The following is a 22,386-nucleotide window of genomic DNA, read 5'->3' as shown; positions in this document are numbered from 1 at the left end:
ACTCCTCTCTCTCAACTAAGTCTTCAGTCTGTTTTCTTCTACTGACTCCTTCCATTTGGGCAATGAATATATTCCTTTCTCTAAGGCTTAAAAAATGTCTTTCTTGACCTTTCTTCTCTTTGGCTTTCCCTGTCATTTTCCTGACTGTGCCCACTCCCATTTCCAGCTGGAATCCAGACCTTCTCTATTCACACATTCACACAATGTAGCTTATGACTCTGTGAAAGCTACTTTATGATGAAATTAACATCATCCTAATTGTCAATGTCAATGGTCACTTTCAAGCCTTTTCATATTCAATTTCTTTATTGCTTTCTGAGCACATTTTCTCTACCATACCTAACATACACTTCTGGTGAAAAATCTATAACCTTTTGGCTTCCATGATAAAGCTTTCTGTGGCTATCTCCGAACTTCCCTGACCATTCTGTCTCTGTGCCTTTGTGGGTGATTCTTCTTCAGCTCCCCACACATTTTAGTGTTTCTAAGGCTTCCAATCCTAAATCCACTTTTTAAAAACATTTGCTACTTAATGTTGATAGAGAAAACAACCTATTAATATGCATTTGTAATTGTTTAGGATGCACAATGGCATAATGTGATGGTTTAATATATATACACATTGTGAGATGATTATCATAATCAAGTTAATTAACACATCTATCACCTCACATAATTGTGTGTGTGCATGTGTGTGTGTGCGTGTGGTAAGAACATTTATGATCTACTGTCTTAGCAAATTTTGTACAGTATTATTAACAATAGTCACAATGCTATACTTTAGATTCCCAGATTTTATTCATTTTATAACTGACAGTTTGTAACCTTTGACCAACATCTCTGCATTTCCTGCTTCCCCCAACCCCTGGCAACCACTTTTCTCTTTGGTTCTATGAGGTGGACTTTTTAAGATTCCACACATACATGGAATCATATAGAATTTGTCTTTCTATGTCTGACTTATTTCACATAGCATAATGTACTCCAGGCTCATCCATGTTGTCACAAATGGAAGGATTTCCTTCCTTTTTGTGGCTGAATAATATTCCATTATATATATACACCACATTTTTCTTCTATTCATCCATTAGCACTTAGATTGTTTCCATATCTTCGCTATTATGATTAATGCTGCAGTGAATGTAGGAGTGGTAGATATCTTTTTGAGATACTGACTTTATTTCCTTTGGATAGATACCCAGAAGTGGTATTGCTGGATCATATGATAGTTCTATTTTTAATATTTTGAATAACCTCCATACTGTTCTCCATAATGGCTATACCAATTTGCATTCCCATCAACAGTGTGCAAGGATTCCCTTTTCTCCACACCCTTACCAACTCTTGCTATCTCCTACCTTTTTGATAGTAGCAATCTTTTTAAATTTTTGTTTAATTTTTTTTAAAAAATTAATGTTTATTTATTTTTGAGAGAGAGAGAGAAAGAGTGTAAACAGGGAAGGGGCAGAGAGAAAGGGAGACACAGAATCTGAAGCAGACTCCAGGCTCTGAGCTGTCAACACACAGCCAATGCAGGGCTCCACCTTGTGAACCACAAGATCATGACCTGAGCCAAAGCTGGAGGCTTACTGGACTGAGCCACCAGGTAATGCTGATAGTAGCTGTTGTAACATGTGAGGTGATATTTTATTGTGCTTTGATTCACACATCTCTGATGATGAGTGATAGTGAACACCTTTTCAACAACTGTTCATGACACTTGTATGTGTTCTTTGTATGTATGTATGTATGTATTTTTATTATTTTAAAAATATTTTTTAAGTTTATTTATTTTGGGAGAGAGAGAGAAAGTAAGTGGGGGAAGGGCACAGAGCTAGATGGAAAGAGAGAATCTCAAACAGGCTCTGCAGTGTCAACACAGAGCCTGATGTGGGATCTCAAGAACTATGAGATCATAACCTGAGCTGAAATCAAGAATCAGATGCTTAACTGACTGAGCCACCTGGGCATCCCTGGATGCATTTATAATTTCATATTTTCATAATATTATATCCTTTTTTTAAAATATTGTTTAGTGGGAAAAGTTAATAGGAACAAAATAAGGAGATAGCACTAAATTCTTTTAAAGGAGAAGCTAACCTTGCCCCCCCCCCTTTTTTTTTTTTTTGGCCAAGATAAAAATGACTGTCCTGTACTCATGTGTCAGGTCAGCATCTATTGTTTTATATTGAGTGCTGGCTCAAATAAATGGAAACTCATCAAACTCCTGTGGTAGTATGGTAATTTAATATGTAGGACTAAGTGTGACAGAAGTCTTCTCTTTATTAGAAAACAAAAAAAAGAAAGAGAAAGAAAGAAAGAAAGAAAGAAAGAAAGAAAGAAAGAAAGAGAAAGAAAAAAGAAAGAAAGCAAGCAATGATTGTTGGCTGTCAACCTGATATATTCTGGCACCAAACCAAACTAAGCCTGGGACCTTTTGAGGACTTCAAGGCTGTGGAAATTGTCTTAATTATAACATGCTGTGCTTCCAAAGATACATTTTTCAGGGGATCTCATATGACCTTACCTACGATCTCACACTTATCCCTCATATGTTTATGAGGTACATAAAAAGTCAACATTAGGATAGAATGAGGAAATAAGGTAATCTAGCACATTTAACACATCAGCAGTGCTGGCAAAGATGAGGACAAAATCTACATTCTTCACTGTAACTGTAGTATAGAATTGGAGTCAACAATTTCTTTTCCTTCAGTCTCCTTACCTACCCCATTCTTAACCCTACCAATAGGTTACCAATATGCATACCATTTGTCATATGAGCATTTAACATTTTGTTTTCTGAGAAATTACTTGAAAAAATTAGTTAGACAAACTTTTTCAATATAGAGTAAATAGTAACTATTCAGTTTACATTCAATTATGGTTAATTTCTGAATAAGCAGACATTATCTACAGAAAATGCTCAAATACTTTGGGGGAAGAAACCATCAATAGGGAAATAAGGCAAATAGATTATGTATTTGGATACATAATGACTATGAAAGTTAATGATGAATGTTAAATAAAAGTCTGTAGCTTTCTTGCTCTTACAATTATTAGCAGAAAGTACCTTCCTTTATAGTGCCAACTCACTCTGCAAAGCAGTCAAGATTATGTATACCCGGAAGGACATTTATAACTAGAGTAGGAGGTACCCTGTGCTTGCCCTAGGATCATTCACATCTCCTCTTTATTCCTATTTAGGCTGTTTATACCACAACAAAATGATTTTCAGGTTTCCTGATCCAGATTCTATCCAGTACCCCATCCTGCCCATCACTATTTTAATCTGGTCTCTGACCATCTTTAGCTTGTTTCACCATGACTAACTTGTGTCTATGTCCATAGTCAACTTCAGGTGGCTGACTCAAACTCTGTGTCTTATGAGTCTCTTTTGGTTAGATGTTAGATCTTGGATGCCAACCAAGATTCTTCCTGAATGAATTTATGAATCCCTTGGCTCCTGACAATATGAACTTCTCAAGACATGAGCTATTCTATGCCGCACTTGCTTTACATCCTGCTGGGCTAGTTTTCTCGTTCTGGCCTGGGCTTCCTCAGTTCCCTGGTGACTCAGCAGTAAAATAACAGGAGAACTGAGGATGGGGTTGGTTTGGAGAATGGAGTATTAGAGAGCAAGGCTAGAGTTGTTTCATAGTCTAAAAGAAGGGAGGCATATCTGGCCACAAGATGGATGAACAAAAATGGGAAAGTGTCGGGACAAAGGTAAAGACAATATTCAAAACTGAGAATAAAAACAGGGTAAGTTATTCAAGGAATTACACAGGAATCCAAACCTAAAAAATGGGTCAGGAGATCGATCCGCAAAAAAAAAAAAAAAAAAAAAAAAGAAAAAAAATCAAGCAGGATATTATGTTTAATAATCTTTGTCAGTTATTTTTTTTTCCTTTTCACAGACCTTTTTTTAAACCTTTATCAGAGCTTAAGTTACCATTTAGGAATATGTATCCATTGGTGATGGTAATTATGGGAGAACATGAGTAGAGAAGAAAAGGCTGGTATTAGGGAAAATGGGGTTCAAAGCAAAGCAAAACAAAACTCCAAAACTAGTTTCTGAAATATTAAGGTAGAGGAGGATTCTCATCCAGAGAATAACTCAGAAAAGTAAAGAAAAAATTTTGGGCTTTCCCTAATGAGCTATGGATCTAATGTTTCTTATGTGACCTCTAAATATGTACATAGTAATAGAATTTGGGGGCAGGTTGAATATAGGACTATACAATTTGGACACAGAGAGGTGGATGGTCATTACTAGTTAGTGGGAGCTCTATCTAAGGTTGCCATTCTCAATCCCTGATTTCCCACTGTCACTTTGGATTTCCCACTCCTTGCCACCCAAGTAGATTATTTTAATCTTTAAACTCCACTATGGTAGATGATTGTAATCGCCATTCTGTATTCTATATAGGTTAGATTTGGCTACCTTGCTGCTAGTTATGCCTCCACCTCAATGTCACCCTCTTAAAAAAAACAAACAAACAAAAACCAATTTCAGAAATTAAATGAGTAACAATATTATTATAAGGATATCCTTAAATTAGTCTAATTGACAAAGAAAAAGGAACTTATTTACTCTTTTTTAAAATGTTTATTTCTCGGGGCGCCTGGGTGGCTCAGTCGGTTAAGTGTCCAACTTCGGCTCAGGTCATGATCTCATGGTCTGTGAGTTCGAGCCCCGCGTCGGACTCTGTGCTGACAGCTCAGAGCCTGGAGCCTGCTTCAGATTCTCTGTCTCCCTGTCTCTCTGACCTCCCCCGTTCATGCTCTGTCTCTTTCTATCTCAAAAATAAACATTAAAAAAATTAAAAAAAATAAAAAATAAAATGTTTATTTCTCTATTTTTAGAGTGAGAGATAGACAGTGAGCAGTGGAGGGGCAGAGAGAAAGGGCGACAGAGCATCTCAAGCAAGCTCCATGCTGACAGTGCAGAGCCTGATGTGGGGATTGATCTCACGATCTGTGAGATCATGACCTGAGCCGAAATCAAGAGTCAGATGCTTAACAGACTGAGCCATCCAGGTGCTCTAGGAATTTATTTATTTTTAATCTTTCATACTTTAAAGATGATTAGAAATAGATTACATGGGACCACATCTCAGAACAGGCATGATACATAATTCCACATGTATATAAAACGTTGAGGCTGCTTTCTAAGTATATTCTGGTTAGCATGGTGATGTATCTATCCATAGTTAACAAAAATCCAATCCTCCAACGTCTTGAAATGTAATGTGTCTTCCCTAAATATCTCTTCAGAATATTAATGAAGTGGTTGCATAGCACACATTGAGTAAAATTTTCTAAAACATTTCCTTTGAACATCTCCTTTTCCCTCAAATACCATCAATAATCTCCAGCACCATAAATAGTTTAATCTGTCCTCTTCTCCTGCAAAGCCTTAGCATACACCAATTCCAATCTTAGTCCATCCTTACTTCTTCATTCCAGCCCTTTTTTCTTCTTCACTGGGCAGTCCTATGCTGCTTCATAGGCGAAATAAGTTTGCCTCTTAGCTCTCTCCAGTGTTTCTCTCTGCTACTTTACCAGTCAGCAGTGTGTGTAAGTAGCTGAGCAATAGGAATGAAAATATTCTCTGAATGTTTATATATATTTTTTCTTTATCCTTGTCATGTAAGAATTCAGTACCTAAGAATCCAGTATCTAAGCATTTAAAGCATAGGTTGGCACACAGTACATACTCAGTAGATAGACATTTGTCCTATTTTGGCGAAAGACTTCAACATTTCATTTTGATAAGTAAGTAGTACAAATTCTTTTAACTTCTTTGGTCTTCAGGGTGAAGTAATTATTTCTCTCTCATGTGTAAATTTGGCTAAGTGTTCATACTGCAGAGTCTGGCAGAGCTGAGTCCAAATTCTGGATTAATGTTGCTTCAGTTCTCTGATTTTCAGTTTTCTCAGTTGTAAAAAGGGGATAATAACTGAACCTCCCTGTAGGTTTGTTGTGGTTTCAGCTAGATAATGAATGTAATATGTAACATCTTTAACATGCCATCTGGTACATTTTAACATGCTATCTGGTAAGTGCTTGATAACTATTTATTATTAAAATAACTTTAATAAATGTTTATAAATATAATATTTAGCCTATGATTTTGTGTGATATTTCATTTTTAATAAATATTAACATTTTCTACAGAGGCAGTTATCTTAGATGAGGAAACCTTAAAACCCCTTGTATTGATTTGTCATTATCAGAAACTTTAATGAGACAAATTCTAAAAAAACTTGCCCTATTTTGTGAGAAGATTCCTCTTGGTCCAAATCCAATCTGTTCCCCAGTGTTGTTAATTGTCTTTCTGCAGCACTTTTTCTTACCTCCACATTCTTTTTTTTTTTTTTTTATTTTTTTTTTAAATTTTTTTTTCAACGTTTATTTTACCTCCGCATTCTTACATCAACTCTTGTAGTTCAGTCCTTCACTAGGTTTGACCTTTATGCCTTCCATTAGCATCTTTTTCTCCTCTGTCCCCTCTCCCAATTCATTCTCTACGTTGTTGTCACAATAATCTCTTCAGAGCCCAGTTCTGATCGTGTTACTCTCCTGCACAAGAACTGTCAACTCCTTGACTTGCCAAGTACAATTCTCAACACCCCTGCCAAACTGCATTTTCAACATTATCTCCCAGTGTTCTTCACTACCATTATGCCCTAACCAAATGAGATTAATTGCTGTCCTGGGCACACAGACCCCCTGCCTCATCTCATATGGTTTCTTCTACATGAAATTCCAGGACTTTATTGGTTCAAAAATTAACCCATTCTTCTGTCTTCCATCCCAAGCAAACCTAAACCATGACCAAAAGATAATAACAATTTCTTTTTTCAAAGACTGCACAGAAATAAATTCAAAATATGCCGCAGTAACTTAGTAAAGTGTGAAGCAACCTATATATTTATAATTTGCATGCTTAGATATTGGGATATATATAATAGGTTTACATTGCACATATATTTTAAATGGTACCATAGTTAATGGAGAGAGTTGATGTAACCCTTAAAGTATTACATCATTTCCTCAACCACAGGACCTGGCCTGTATGTAATATCTGACAATAAGTTGTAACTTCATTTAATTTTATAATTATAATGGCATTCAGAGATGCCTCTGCACATTATTTTTCACTCTTTGTGTCTGTTTTTCCCCCCACAGTATTCCCAGTACAAGCATAGAGCCTGTTATAATAAGTGGGCTCTCTATTTGTATTTGTTGAGTAAATGAATAAATATGTGAATAAAAGTACTTCAAAATGATGAGTTTTATGAACAGAACCATATAAATTATCTAATAACAAAAGAAAAATAAGAAAACTTTCAATTTTTTTTCAATATATGAAGTTTATTGTCAAGTTGGTTTCCATACAACACCCAGTGCTCATCCCAAAAGGTGCCCTCCTCAATACCCGTCACCCACCCTCCCCTCCCTCCCACCCCCATCAACCCTCAGTTTGTTCTCAGTTTAAGAGTCTCTTATGCTTTGGCTCTCTCCCACTCTAACCTCTTTTTTTTTTTCCCTTCCCCTCCCCCATGGGTTTCTGTTAAGTTTCTCAGGATCCACATAAGAGTGAAACCATATGGTATCTGTCTTTCTCTGTATGGCTTATTTCACTTAGCATCACACTCTCCAGTTCCATCCATGTTGCTACAAAGGGCCATATTTCATTTTCTCATTGCCACGTAGTACTCCATTGTATATATAAACCACAATTTCTTTATCCATTCATCAGTTGATGGACATTTAGGTTCTTTACATAATTTGGCTATTGTTGAGAGTGCTGCTATAAACATTGGGGTACAAGTGCCCCTATGCATCAGTACTCCTGTATCCCTTGGGTAAATTCCTAGCAGTGCTATTGCTGGGTCATAGGGTAAGTCTATTTTTAATTTTCTTAGGAACCTCCACACTGTTTTCCAGAGTGGCTGTACCAATTTGCATTCCCACCAACAGTGCAAGAGGGTTCCCGTTTCTCCACATCCTCGCCAGCATCTATAGTCTCCTGATTTGTTCATTTTGGCCACTCTGACTGGCGTGAGGTGATATCTGAGTGTGGTTTTGATTTGTATTTCCCTGATGAGGAGCGACGTTGAGCATCTTTTCATGTGCCTGTTGGCCATCTGGATGTCTTTCTTTAGAGAAATGTCTATTCATGTTTTCTGCCCATTTCTTCACTGGATTATTTGTTTTTCGGGTGTGGAGTTTGGTGAGCTCTTTATAGATTTTGGATACTAACCCTTTGTCCGATGTGTCATAAGCAAATATCTTTTCCCATTCCATTGGTTGCCTTTTAGTTTTGTTGGTTGTTTCCTTTGCTGTGCAGAAGCTTTTTATCTTCATAAGGTCCCAGTATTTCATTTTTGCTTTTAATTCCCTTGCCTTTGGGGATGTGTCAATTCAGAAATTGCTATGGCTGAGGTCAGAGAGGTCTTTTCCTGCTTTCTCCTCTAGGGTTTTGATGGTTTCCTATCTCACATTCAGGTCCTTTATCCATTTTGAGTTTTTGTGAATGGTGTAAGAAAGTGGTCTAGTTTCAATATTCTGCATGTTGCTGTCCAGATCTCCCAGCACCATTTGTTAAAGAGACTGTCTTTTTTCCATTGGATGTTCTTTTCTGCTTTGTCAAAGATTAGTTGGCCATACCTTTGTGGGACTGGTTCTGGGGTTTCTATTCTATTCCATTGGTCTATGTGTCTGTTTTTGTGCCAATACCATGCTGTCTTGATGATTACAGCTTTGTAGTAGAGGCTAAAGTCTGGGATTGTGATGCCTCCTGCTTTGGTCTTCTTCAAAATTACTTTGGCTATTCGGGGCCTTTTGTGGTTCCATATGAATTTTAGGATTGCTTGTTCTAGTTTCAAGAAGAATGCTGGTGCAATTTTGATTGGGATTGCATTGAATGTGTAGATAGCTTTGGGTAGTATTGACATTTTAACAATATTTATTCTTCTAATCCATGAGCACGGAATGTTTTTCCGTTTCTCTATATCTTCTTCAATTTCCTTCATAAGCTTTCTATAGTTTTCAGCATACAGATCTTTTACATCTTTAGTTAGATTTATCCCTAGGTATTTTATGCTTCTTGGTGGAATTGTGAATGGGATCAGTTTCTTTGTCTTTCTGTTGCTTCATTATTAGTGTATAAGAATGCAACTGATTTCTGTACATTGATTTTGTATCCTGCAACTTTGCTAAATTCATGTATCAGTTCTAGCAGACTTCTGGTGGAGTCTATCGGATTTTCCATGTATAATATCATGTCATCTGCAAAAAGTGAAAGCTTAACTTCATCTTTGCCTATTTTGATGCCTTTGATTTCCTTTTGTTGTCTGATTGCTGATGCTAGAACTTCCAACACTATGTGAAACAACAGCGGTGAGAGTGGGCATCCCTGTCATGTTCCTGATCTCAGGGAAGAAGCTCTCAGTTTTTCCCCACTGAGGATGATGTTAGCTGTGGGCTTTTCATAAATGGCTTTTATGATCTTTTTTTTTTTTTTTTTTTTTAATTTTTTTTTCAACGTTTATTTATTTTTGGGACAGAGAGAGACAGAGCATGAACGGGGGAGGGGCAGAGAGGGAGGGAGACACAGAATCGGAAACAGGCTCCAGGCTCCGAGCCATCAGCCCAGAGCCTGACGTGGGGCTCGAACTCACGGACCGTGAGATCGTGACCTGGCTGAAGTCGGACGCTTAACCGACTGCGCCACCCAGGCGCCCCATTGGCTTTTATGATCTTTAAGTATGTTCCTTCTATCCTGACTTTCTCGAGGGTTTTTATTAAGAAACGTTGCCGAATTTTGTCAAAGGCCTTTTCTGCATCGATTGACAGGATCATATGGTTCTTATCTTTTCTTTTATTAATGTGATATATCACATTGATTGATTTGCGAATGTTGAAGCAGCCCTGCATCCCAGGAATGAATCCCACTTGATCATGGTGAATAATTCTTTTTATATGCTGTTGAATTCGATTTGCTAGTATCTTTTTGAGAATTTTTGCATCCATATTCATCAGGGATATTGGCCTGTAGTTCTCTTTTTTTACTGGGTCTCTGTCTGGTTTAGGAATCAAAGCAATACTGGCTTCATAGAATGAGTCTGGAAGTTTTCCTTCCCTTTCTATTTTTTGGAATAGCTTGAGAAGGATAGGTATTATCTCTGCTTTAAACGTCTGGTAGAACTCCCCTGGGAAGCCATCTGGTCCTGGACTCTTATTTGTTGGGAGATTTTTGATGACTGATTCAATTTCTTCGTTGGTTATGGGTCTGTTCAAGCTTTCTATTTCCTCCTGATTGAGTTTTGGAAGCGTGTGGATGTTTAGGAATTTGTCCATTTCTTCCAGGTTGTCTAGTTTGTTGGCATATAATTTTTCATAGTATTCCCTGATAATTGCTTGTATCTCTGAGGGTTTGGTTGTAATAATTCCATTTTCATTCATGATTTTATCTATTTGGGTCATCTCCCTTTTCTTTTTGAGAAGCCTGGCTAGAGGTTTATCAATTTTGTTTATTTTTTCAAAAAACCAACTCTTGGTTTCGTTGATCTGCTCTACAGTTTTTTTTTAGATTCTATATTGTTTATTTCTGCTCTGATCTGTATTATTTCTCCTCTTCTGCAGGATTTGGGGTGTCTTTGCTGTTCTGCTTCTATTTCCTTTAGGTGTGCTGCTAGATTTTGTATTTGGGATTTTTCTTGTTTCTTGAGATAGGCCTGGATTGCAATGTATTTTCCTCTCAGGACTGCCTTTGCTGCATCCCAAAGCGTTTGGATTGTTGTATTTTCATTTTCATTTGTTTCCATATATTTTTTAATTTCTTCTCTAATTTCCTGGTTGACCCATTCATTCTTTAGTAGGGTGTTCTTTAACCTCCATCCTTTTGGAGGTTTTCCAAACTTTTTCCTGTGGTTGATTTCAAGCTTCATAGCATTGTGGTCTGAAAGTATGCATGGTATAATTTCAATTCTTGTATACTTATGAAGGTCTGTTTTGTGACCCAGTATGTGATCTATCTTGGAGAATGTTCCATGTGCACTTGAGAAGAAAGTATATTCTGTTGCTTTGGGATGCAGAGTTCTAACTATATCTGTCAAGTCCATCTGATCCAATGTATCATTCAGGGCCCTTGTTTCTTTATTGACCGTGTGTCTAGATGATCTATCCATTTCTGTAAGTGGAGTATTAAAGTCCCCTGCAATTGCCACATTCTTATCAATAAGGTTGCTTATGTTTGTGAGTAATTGTTTTATATATTTGGGGGCTCCCGTATTCAGCGCATAGACATTTATAATTGTTAACTCTTCGTGATGGATAGACCCTGTAATTATTATATAATGCCCTTCTTCATCTCTTGTTACAGGCTTTAATTTAAAGTCTAGTTTGTCTGATATAAGTATGGCTATTCCAGCTTTCTTTTGACTTCCAGTGGCATGATAAATAGTTCTCCATCTCCTCACTCTCAATCTGAAGGTGTCCTCAGGTCTAAAATGAGTCTCTTGTAGACAGCAAATAGATGGGTCTTGTTTTTTTATCCATTCTGATACCCTATGTCTTTCAGTTGGCACATTTAGTCCATTTACATTCAGTGTTATCATAGAAAGATATGGGTTTAGAGTCATTGTGATGTCCGTAGGTTTCACGTAGCGATGTCTCTGGTACTTTGTCTCACAGGATCCCCCTTAGGATCTCTTGTAGGGCTGGTTTAGTGGTGACGAATTCCTTCAGTTTTTGTTTGTTTGGGAAGACCTTTATCTCTCCTTCTATTCTAAATGACAGACTTGCTGGATAAAGGATTCTCGGCTGCATATTTTTTCTGTTCATCACATTGAAGATCTCCTGCCATTCCTTTCTGGCCTGCCAAGTTTCAGAAAAGAGATCAGTCACGAGTCTTATAGGTCTCCCTTTATATGTTAGAGCACGTTTATCTCTAGCTGCTTTCAGAATTTTCTCTTTATCCTTGTATTTTGCCAGTTTCACTATGATATGTCATGCAGAAGATCGATTCAAGTTACGTCTGAAGGGAGTTCTCTGTGCCTCTTGGATTTCAATGCCTTTTTCCTTCCCCAGATCCGGGAAGTTCTTAGCTATTATTTCTTCAAGTACACCTTCAGCACCTTTCCCTCTCTCTTCCTCCTCTGGAATACCAATTATGCGTAGATTATTTCTCTTTAGTGCATCACTTAATTCTCTAATTTTCCGCTCATACTCCTGGATATTTTTATCTCTCTTTTTCTCAGCTTCTTCTTTTTCCATAATTTTATCTTCTAATTCACCTATTCTCTCCTCTGCCTCTTCAATCCGAGCCGTAGTTGTCTCCATTTAATTTTGCAGTTCATTGATAGCATGTTTTAGCTCCTCCTGGCTGTTCCTTAGTCTCTTGATCTGTGTAGCAAGAGATTCTCTGCTGTCCTTTATACTGTTTTCAAGCCCAACGATTAATTTTATGACTATTATTCTAAATTCACTTTCTGTTCTATTGTTTAAATCCTTTTTGATCAGTTCATTAGCTGTTGTTATTTCCTGGACATTTTTTTGAGGAGAATTCTTCCGTTTCGTCATTTTGGATAGTCCCTGGAGTGGTGGGGACCTGCAGGGCACTTCCCCTGTGCTGTGTTATATAACTGGAGTTGGTGGGCGGGGCCACAGTTTGACCTGATGTCTGCCCCCAGCCCACCGTTGGGGTCACAGTCAGACTGGTGCGTGCCTTCTCTTCCCTTCTCCTAGGGGCGGGATTCACTGTGGGGTGGCATGGCCCATCTGGGCTACTTGCACACTGCCAGGCTTGTGGTGCTGGGGATCTGGCGTATTAGCTGGGGTGGATTGGCAAGGTGCACGGGGCGGGAGGGGCAGGCTCAGCTTGCTTTTCCTTTGGAGATCCGCTTCGGGAGGGGCCCTGCAGCACCGGGAGGGAGTCAGACCTGCCGGAGGGATGGATCTGCAGAAGCACAGCGTTGGGTGTTTGCGCGCTGCAAGTTCCCTGGCAGAAACTGGTTCCCTTTGGGATTTTGGCCGGGGGATGGGCGAGGGAGATTGCGCTGGCGAGTGCCTTGTTCCCCGCAAAGCTGAGCTCTGTGGTCCGGGGCTCAACAACTCTCCCTTCCGTTGTCCTCCAGCCCTCCCGTTCTCTGAGCAGAGCTGTTAGTTTATAACCTTCCAGATGTCAAGTCCTGCTTGCTCTCTGAACACACTCTGTCTGGTCCCTCCGCTTTTGCCAGACAGACTCGGGGCCTCTGCTTGGCCCGCAGTCCGCCCCTCCGCCCTGGCTCCCTCCCACCAGTCCGTGGAGCGCGCACCGCCTTGCCGCCCTTCCTACCCTCTTCCCTGGGCCTCTCTGTGCTTGGCTCTGGAGACTCCGTTCTGCTAGTCTTCTGGCGGTTTTCTGGGTTATTTAGGCAGGTGTAGGTGGAATCTATGTAATCAGCAGGACGCAGGATGAGCCCAGAGTCCTCCTACGCCGCCATCTTCCCAGGATTCCCTCCGAAAACTTTAAAATTTAAGGTTCTGAGGAAGGAAATATTAATTTGGTACACACAGTTACTAATATAACACTTTATCTTTGTCAAAGGCCGTACAAATACTTAATAATACACTAATGACCCTTTTTAACCCATGCAAATTAATATTGCCTATAAGCATAGTGTAAGTAAATTATACAGCAGCTAAAGAATATTGGGCAATGAGTCTAAAAAAAAAAAAAAGGTGTTTGACCTGACACCATATGAAAATATGTTAACAGGATTCCATGTAAGGAATAGCTCACTGTCTAATTTTTATCCTCTTTCAAACCTAAATACATCTCCTCCGTATTAAATGCCTATTGATTCAAAAGGTAATATGGAATTACAAAATGCATCTGATGAGTTGGAATGAATTAGACTCCAGCTATATATCACTCGTTTTCTATGGGAGAGAAATTCATAAATCATAGAAGTGCCTTGAAATGCAGGTTTTATGAAAAGATTGTAACATTTTTTTCCTCTAAAATAAGCTTAGGAAACTCTAATGAAATTTAAATTTTACCACCCCAAGGACGACATTAACCTTTGTTAGCCTCCCTTTTTGCAAGGGGATACATATTTATTATTAAGTATGTTTTAAGAGTTTAGCATCCAAACCTTAATGAAGCTTTGCAGTGTTTAAGTTCTTAAGTTAGTGATATTAACTTGATTGTTAGAAGAGAGAAATAGAAAATGGGGATTCATGGTAAAAGGAAATGGAGAAAATAATATTTGAAATATCAGATCAGTCTGAAGAGTAGATACTGAAGGACTCCTAAAGACAGCTGTTAATATGACTAGGATTCAAATCCTAGCATTTATTAGCTGTGTGATTCTGGACAAGATGCTTAACAATTTTTCACCTCAATTTCCCTACCTATAATTTAGGAATAATAATAATGGGACCCTGCAGGGGTATATTGAGAATCCTACAAGATAAAATCAGTGTCTGGTACTTTTTATTAATGGCTGAGACAGAGAGATATTTGTTACTGGACCAGTTTTGATGTCACAGCAGTATTATCTTGATATGTTTAATTATTTTTGGAAATACACTATGATTCTCAATTTTAAAAACACTTCAATAGCTTTCATATTTAGTCTTTTTTGTTCATTTTTGAAATTTATGTTTACTAGACAAGTATTTTCTCAGGTACCACAGTGCACCAGACCTTATAGTCAAAATTCAATTAAGATCTAGCTCTACAATATTTAAGGAGCTGGCAGACTAATGGTGGACCTAGAATATGGAAATTCACAATCACTGTACAATAGGAAGCTAGAATGAACACAATGTGGTGGAAACAAAGACATTCAGCTACTGACCTCTTTTTCCACTAATTATTCAACAAATATGTATACCAAATGACTACTATGTGTTAGGGACCTTTCTAGGCACTGGGGATAGACCAATGAATGAAATAAGTTCCTAGCATCACTGAACTAATATTCCAATGGAGTGAGAGACAGTAAATACATAAGCAAGTAAATAATGTAAACTGAGGTTTAGGTGAGTGATATGAAAAAGAAGAAAGCAGCATAAAAGACAGAGAATGACTAGAGTTGCTGTTTCCAAATAGGTGGTCAGCTGCTTTGTAAGGAGGTGATATTTAAATAGGGTCCTGGGGGGGCGCCTGGGTGGCGCAGTCGGTTAAGCGTCCGACTTCAGCCAGGTCACGATCTCGCGGTCCGTGAGTTCGAGCCCTGCGTCAGGCTCTGGGCTGATGGCTCAGAGCCTGGATCCTGTTTCCGATTCTGTGTCTCCCTCCCTCTCTGCCCCTCCCCCGTTCATGCTCTGTCTCTCTCTGTCCCAAAAATAAATAAACGTTGAGAAAAAATAAATAAATTAAAAAAAAAAAGAAAAAAAAAAGATCCCTTTCAGTTCTTAATGCAATGGCTCTAATCTTTAATAATGGAAAGGATTCTTTAAAAAATAAATAAATAAATAAATAAATAAATAAATAAATAAATAGGGTCCTGGGAAAGTGGAATGAAGAAGCACACCTTACAGAAGTCAGAGGGGAAGAGACAGTTGATGGTAGGTAAAAATGCCCCCAGGCTTTTGTTGAAAAAAAAATGACAATCCCTCTTGGTAGAGGGATTTGAAATAAGAATGGTTTGAAACAATATGGAATATGTAGATCAAAGGATTTGTAGGAGGATTTGGAGTAAGGAAGCTGAATAACCCAATTTTCATTTCAGCTATGTGGCAGACAAGCTCTATGGGGAATCAAGTGGAAGCCAAAGGTAGGTACTTTCTGGTTGTCCTTTCCCTGGACTTTGAACTTGCTGTTGAAGAACAGAGACTTCTCTGCCATAAGACTTTGGGAGGTGGTGGTTGGTTCACTCTGAAGTCTATCTCCTGACCAATCCCTGGCTCTGGAGGTTTTCCACCCCATCTCCTTGGGCATTTTGCACCTCAAGTGCAATTCATCTATGTTTTCTCTTCACTTTCGTTTAATAATAGGCACTTCCACAGGCTTTACTATAAATCAGAACCTCCTTTATCTTTGCCTCACCTTCAAGACTATTTTCATTATTCTCTGACTCTTCTGGCACTGTTGTCATTTTGCTGTGTCAAATGATGAGACATGTGACATCAAAGGTATAACCTACATCTAAGCTGTTAGACACAGACCTTACTGTCCTTTGATGTAGAAGTTTAATTTGCTGAAAATATTGAACAGCAAAACACATCACTTTAAAGTATTGTCAATACTGTTGACTAAATTTATATATGCTGCAGTATTTTTCTTCCCTCAGTCTGTTATGCTTATTTTTATTCAACAGATATTATTGAGCACACAAAGCACTGTGCTAGCTATAGGACCTGCATGTTGTGTGGTTATCGCTATGGTCAATGGATAGTCATTTTAAGGAAAAGACTTGGAATAATTTCCTCAGGTTTTGGTTAATTAACATTTTCTAGAGTTATGTAAGTATAATGTGTTATATATGTGTCTGTGTGTCTGTGTATTACGTATGTATGTTTGTGTATACACATGTGTGTATATCATGTAATGAAATAGTTACTGGGATGCGTTGGTGGCTCAGTTGGTTCAGTGTCCAACTCTTGATTTCAGTTCTGGTCATGGTTTCAGGGTTCATGAGATCGAGTCTTGCATCAGGCTGTGCACTGACAGCATGGAGCCTGCTTAGGGTTCTATCTCTCCCTTTCTCTCTGCCTCCACCCCCCCTCAAAATAAATAAATAAACTTAAATAAAAAAAAATAGCTACCATTTTCTTGGCTATGTTTTTGTGCCAGGCATTTTCCTACATATGATTTAAGCCCCTCAATAACCATGCAATATGTATGTATTCACATTTTAATGACAGAGAAACTGTGGGGTTAACTTGCCCAAACCAGGAGTTAATAAAATTGAAGAACCAGGATTCAAGTCCAGGTCAATGTGACTGTAAAGCCCACACTGACTTTCCCAAACAGAACTAGTATTAGCAAAATACAGAATGCATTTGGGACAAATAAATTTACTTCTAAGAAAAGCAAAGCTGAGCTTATAAATCGTTGCCATCAAAATCACGTTTCTGTTAAGTCATTTAGTATTTCCCCAGAGATTCTCAGTAAAGAGAGGGTATTTCATTTTAAATGAGCATGTACAGAGATTTATATCATTGACTTCATTTTTTTGGTATTGAGCAATACTAATCAGCATTTTCTTCTTTCTGTTAGTCTGTTGCTTCCCTATAAATAAAAGATCGCAAAAAGCTGTTATACCACATTGAAGGAAATACTCAATTCTCAGGCTTTTATAAGCTTTTGTAAAACTGTAGTAATCTTGGTGAAAAACGTCCTGGCTGGTAATATAGTGAACAGATGAGCTCACCCCTGGTATGCAAAGCTGCCGAATTAGCTGGTTAAACAGGCTGCTGAGATAATTACGTTGTCTGTTTTGTGACACATTACACCGGTGCATTTGGGATTAACCTGTTCTCTTGTGTCTACTTCTGATCAGTTTTTTAGACAGCCTTTTATCTGATGAAGGAGCACAGACATCAAAAGAGAAAGGGGCGTGGGTGAAAAGAAAGGGCTCATGTAAAGCTGAAGAGTTAAATTTTCTATGTAAATTACTGAACATATAGCCTTTATTTCCATAACTTTAGTTGCTCTCTAGAGACCTCTGCTGGAAAAGTTGGGAAAAAGTTTCCTTTCCAATTCATTGTGTTTTACTGTGGCTATTATATCATAAACTCAGTAACTAATTAAAGAATGAAATATCAGTGTCATGTCATACATATAACATTAATTATAAAAAGGTACTCAAGACAGAAAAAAATTTGCATTTTAAAAGTTTAGAAGGGCCTCCTAATGCTAGAAATATACTGTGATAGTCTTTCAGTACTCATTTACACATTTATTAAGAGCCTACTATGGGATTAACAGTTATTACTTTCAGTTAGTTTTTTTTTATTATTTCTAATTTTTTTAATGTTGTTGAAGCCCAAGCAGAATTATTTATTTTGAAATTAAATGTGACACATTATAAAAGCAACAAAAACAACAACAACAACAATGACAACAAAACTGTCCCTGAAGATATTTATGGGCCTTTAGTTCCATATCATTATCCTGAAGAGGAAAAATTATTTAGACTTTCTTATTATGTGAGAATGTAGTCACATAAGATTTCATCATCAGTGATAATTTAGATAGAGAACAATTAAGAGAACAAATAGAAAAACCTACCCATTAACAGCCTCTGGCAACTCAAATTGAATTTAACCAACTATTGAGCCTCTGGGTACAGGGAGATGCAATTTAAAGCAGGTATAATAGATTTTAACAGCTAAAATTTGTTTGTTGTGACTGTACCAACTAAGATATTAGTTAAATGGCGCAAGAAATTTCCTTCATGTTAATGAACATCAAATTTAACTCCTGCTGTCCATTTTTTTTTTTCTTTCTAAAATAGCTGTGCTTGATTTGATAGGCCAGCATTCAAATGAGGTTCTTGCAAACAAGTATACAGGCTTTTGAGTAAAGTTTGACTCGGTTGCATCTACATCCTTTAAATACTTCCAATTTGTTTAAGAGAACTTTTAAAATATTGGTATATTTCCTCATGAAAAATGCATCCACAATGTTATGTCACATGCAAAGAGCTCATTTAAAAGTAATGTGTTTTCTGGGGCACTTCAGTGGCTCAGTTGGTTGAGTGTCCAACCCTTCATGTCAACTCAGTTCATGATCTCAGGGTCCTGGGATTGAGCCCCGTTGTCAGGCTCTGTGTTTTGAGAGTGGAGCCTGCTTAAGATTCTCTCCCTTTCTCCCTCTGCCCCAGGGCTCCCCTGCTTGTGTGTGTCTCTCTCTCTCAGGCAAACAAACAAACAAACAATAAATAAATAAATAAATGAAAGTAATGTATTTTTTTGAAGATATTTTAACCGTTCTCAGTAAAAGAAATAAAATCTATGTTCACCATTTTTAAACTGAGTTATTTTTACTTGTTTTAGGTCTGTCTAGCTTTATTTTCATTGCTTACATGCAGGCAAAGGTGAGAAAATAAGATAATTTTATGTTTTCATTGTTTTAGCTAATATACAAGATTCTTAAAATGTATATGTGTTTATGATCTGAGTCCTAATGTTTGTTATTACTCATAATTTAAAAAAAATTCTGTGGGAAAACGGAACCAATGCCTGACAAAATTTTACATGATTAAGTTATTTTCCAATCCATACAGAGAAAGGTGATTTTTCTTTATAGATTTTCAACAATATTTGACTGCACAGCCATGAATAATAGCTATAGTCTAATTAGTACTCTGACATTGGGCCTTCTAAGTATCAGACACCAAGACTAAAGAAAATTAATGTTTTTCTTTTTTCTAAACGTCTTTGCTTTGATTTAATCAGTTTCTGTGCTAATGCATAATTATTAGTATACTTATAGCATAGATACCTATTTTCTGTTAATCTAGTGAGCATGAACACAAAAGATAGTTTTATGAAGCACTTACCATGGCCCAGAAATATGCTAAAGAATTTGTATATAATCTCATTTAATCCTTCTAATGATCCAGTGAGATGGTGATTATTAAAGCTATTTTACCAATGTGGATATGTGGCTTGGAGAAATTAAATAACTTGCTGAAATTTGGATAATTTAATAATGACAGATCCTGGATTCAAACTCTGAATCTTTTTAGTCTAAAGTTTAATTTGAACACTATGTTATAGTACTTCTGAAAAAATGCACAGAATCAATTTTTTTTAATCTTTATTCTTGAGAGAGAGACAGAGTGTGAGCAGGGGGAGGAGCATAGAGAGAGGGAGACGCAGAATCTGAAGCAAGCTCCAGGCTGTGAGCTGTCAGCACAGAGCCCTACATGGGGCTTGAACTCACGAACTGCGAGATCATGACCTGAGCCGAAGTCAGATGCTCAACCAACTAAGCCACCCAGGCGCCCCAAGAATGCACAGAATTAAATTTAATACCTGTTGACTGATTGCATCTTTTGGAAGTTGGATAAATTTTGTATGTATTTCCCCAAAAGAGAAAGGAATAGTGTTCAGAGTAGTATGATCAGTATTGGAACTCTCGTTTCCAATACCTAAAGCCCGTGACATTTCTATTTTAATGGTGGGGATGCTGCTGATAGTGCAAATGCCTCCAGAATTAGGTACAATAACACAAAAAGCCTGCAAAGCAGTCTTTGGGAAGATATTTCTGGTAAGTGACTTTGAAATAGAGGACTTGAGTTTGAATCCTAGAGTGGCACTTAAGTAGGTATGTACCCAAGCAAGAGTATTCCAAGATCTTTGGAATTCTATTTTCTCATCTGAAAAATGGTGATATTAATACAAATCTTGGGGAGTAGTTGCAAAGGTTACATATGACAACTAAGGTTACTGGAATAGTAAAGGTGCAAACAAAGTAGGTTCTCATCTCACATTTCTTTCATAGTAAACTTGGGGAAACTCAATATATGTGTGATGCAATTAGATATGAAACAGTGAACGAACACTACAAAACTCTGCTTGATAAAGTGCAATGCTGACTTGTAAGAAAAATTCTGTCAATATGGAATGGAGTTTCAGGGAGAAAATGGGGCTTGAGATGAACTTTGAAAGACAGGAGGAGAATTTGTATAATTTGAGAGAAAGGAGTCATTTTTTTCAAGGATGACAGCACTAGCTGAATTGCGTGGGTGTGATAAAAGTCCAATCCAGTTACAAAAATACCATTCCAATGAAAAGCTTTAATGAGATTTCTGCATCCCAGCAGATGACCCACTTATTTAAATACCACACAATATTCAGTACTGCAGAATTCCTTGATGACATGACAATTTACTCAATCTCTTGCAATTGGGTGTAATTTAATCAGCATAGAAATTGAGGACACTTTACTTCTAGTCAGCATATTGCCTCTTGAGTTAGCATTCTCTGCTCAACTCAAGAGTGGCTACTGGTCTTATGTCCTTCTTTTTAGGAAGGGGTTTCTATGTTTTCACAAACCATGCCCTAAGACCAGTTCCTTACACAGATCATAGAGTGGCTCACCCTGTTTGCTCTGTCAGCCCTAACTTTGATCTCTGCAGAGGTGGCATTACTTTCATTCTAACTTATTGGTGGTCAGTGTGATTAATTAAATTTGTTTACAGAGTCCTTTGTGAGTCATGGATAGTAGCAATGGGAAGTGTGGAGCATCTCTCATTTATGTTTCAATCTGGGCACTTTCATAAACTCTTGGTAAGAGCATACATAGCAGTGGCCTTTTTGGAGGGAAATGTCAATAACTTTAAATTCATATACTCTGATCCAGCATTCTATTTCTAGAATGTTTTACTACAGATATACTTACAAAAGGGTCCACAGAAGAAAAAATGGAAACAAATTAAGTATCAGTCAAGAGTGGAATGGATGATTTAGTCGAGATACATTCATACAATGAACTATTGTGCAGCTATTAAAAATATGTTAGATTTGTAAGTGTTGATATGGAAAGATTGCTAAAATGTGTTGTTCAGTAGAAAGAAGGGAAAGTTCAGAACAGCATGTATTCATTTAGATAGTCAGTTGGCCTAGCATCATTTACTGAAAAGATATTCCTTTTTTCTACTGCTCTGCAGTGCCACCTTTGTTATAATTCAAGGATGAATATAAATGTGGCTGATTCTGGACTCACTATTCTGTTCTTCTTCTTTTTTTTTTTTTTTTTTTTTTTAAGCATTTATTTGTTTTTGAGAGACAGAAAGAGACAGACCATGAGCAGGGGAGGGGCAGAGAGAGCCAGAGACCTAGAATCCAAAGCAGGCTTCAGGCTCTGAGCTGTCAGCACAGATTCTGACACCCATGAACTCTGAGATCATGACTTGAGTTGAAGTCAGACGCCCAACTGACTGAGCCACCCAAGTGCCCCTTGCTATTCTGTTCTGTTAGTCTACTTGTTTCTCCTTATGCCAATACTACATTATCTTAAATGCTTTAAAGCTTTGTAATAAGTCTTGGTTTACAGGGTCAACTTCTCTCTACATTTTTAAGGTTACCTTGGATGTTCTTGGCTCTTTGTATTTCCATAAAAGCTTTGTAATTGGTTAATTCCAACCTCACATAAAAGGTGAAATTAAAAAATTTTTTTCATTTACTCATTTAAAAATTTTGATTACATTGAATCCATATGTCAATTGGGGACAATTGACACCTTAACAATATTGAGTCTCCCCTACTATGATCCTGGCATACCCTTCCATTTATTTAGGTCTTTTTAAATTTCTCTCAATACTGGTATATAGTTGGTTGAGAATAAGTCTTTTACAGCTTTCATTAGATTTATTCCTAGATAGTTTGTTTTTGATGCAATTCTAAGTTATAAATTATAATGATAAA

The 22,386-nt window shown here is 37.4% G+C and overlaps 1 long non-coding RNA gene across 1 annotated transcript in view; it reads left to right on the top strand.

Annotated features, from left to right (window-relative positions):
• Window positions 1-15,782, top strand: part of LOC147578658 (uncharacterized) — a 54,978-nt gene extending 39,196 nt beyond the window's left edge. Inside the window, exon 3 of the long non-coding RNA XR_015254326.1 lies at window positions 15,738-15,782. This is a non-coding gene — a long non-coding RNA (uncharacterized LOC147578658). The remainder of the gene's footprint in view (window positions 1-15,737) is intronic.
• Window positions 15,783-22,386: the final 6,604 nt, after the last annotated feature.

Source organism: Puma concolor, chromosome C1, assembly GCF_028749965.1.
Source record: "Puma concolor isolate L17-30 chromosome C1, mPumCon1.1.hap2, whole genome shotgun sequence".
In the NCBI taxonomy this organism is placed as follows: Eukaryota; Metazoa; Chordata; class Mammalia; order Carnivora; family Felidae; genus Puma; species Puma concolor.
Note: the sequence above shows the minus strand (reverse complement) of the source record. Positions and strands in the feature narration are given on the sequence as shown.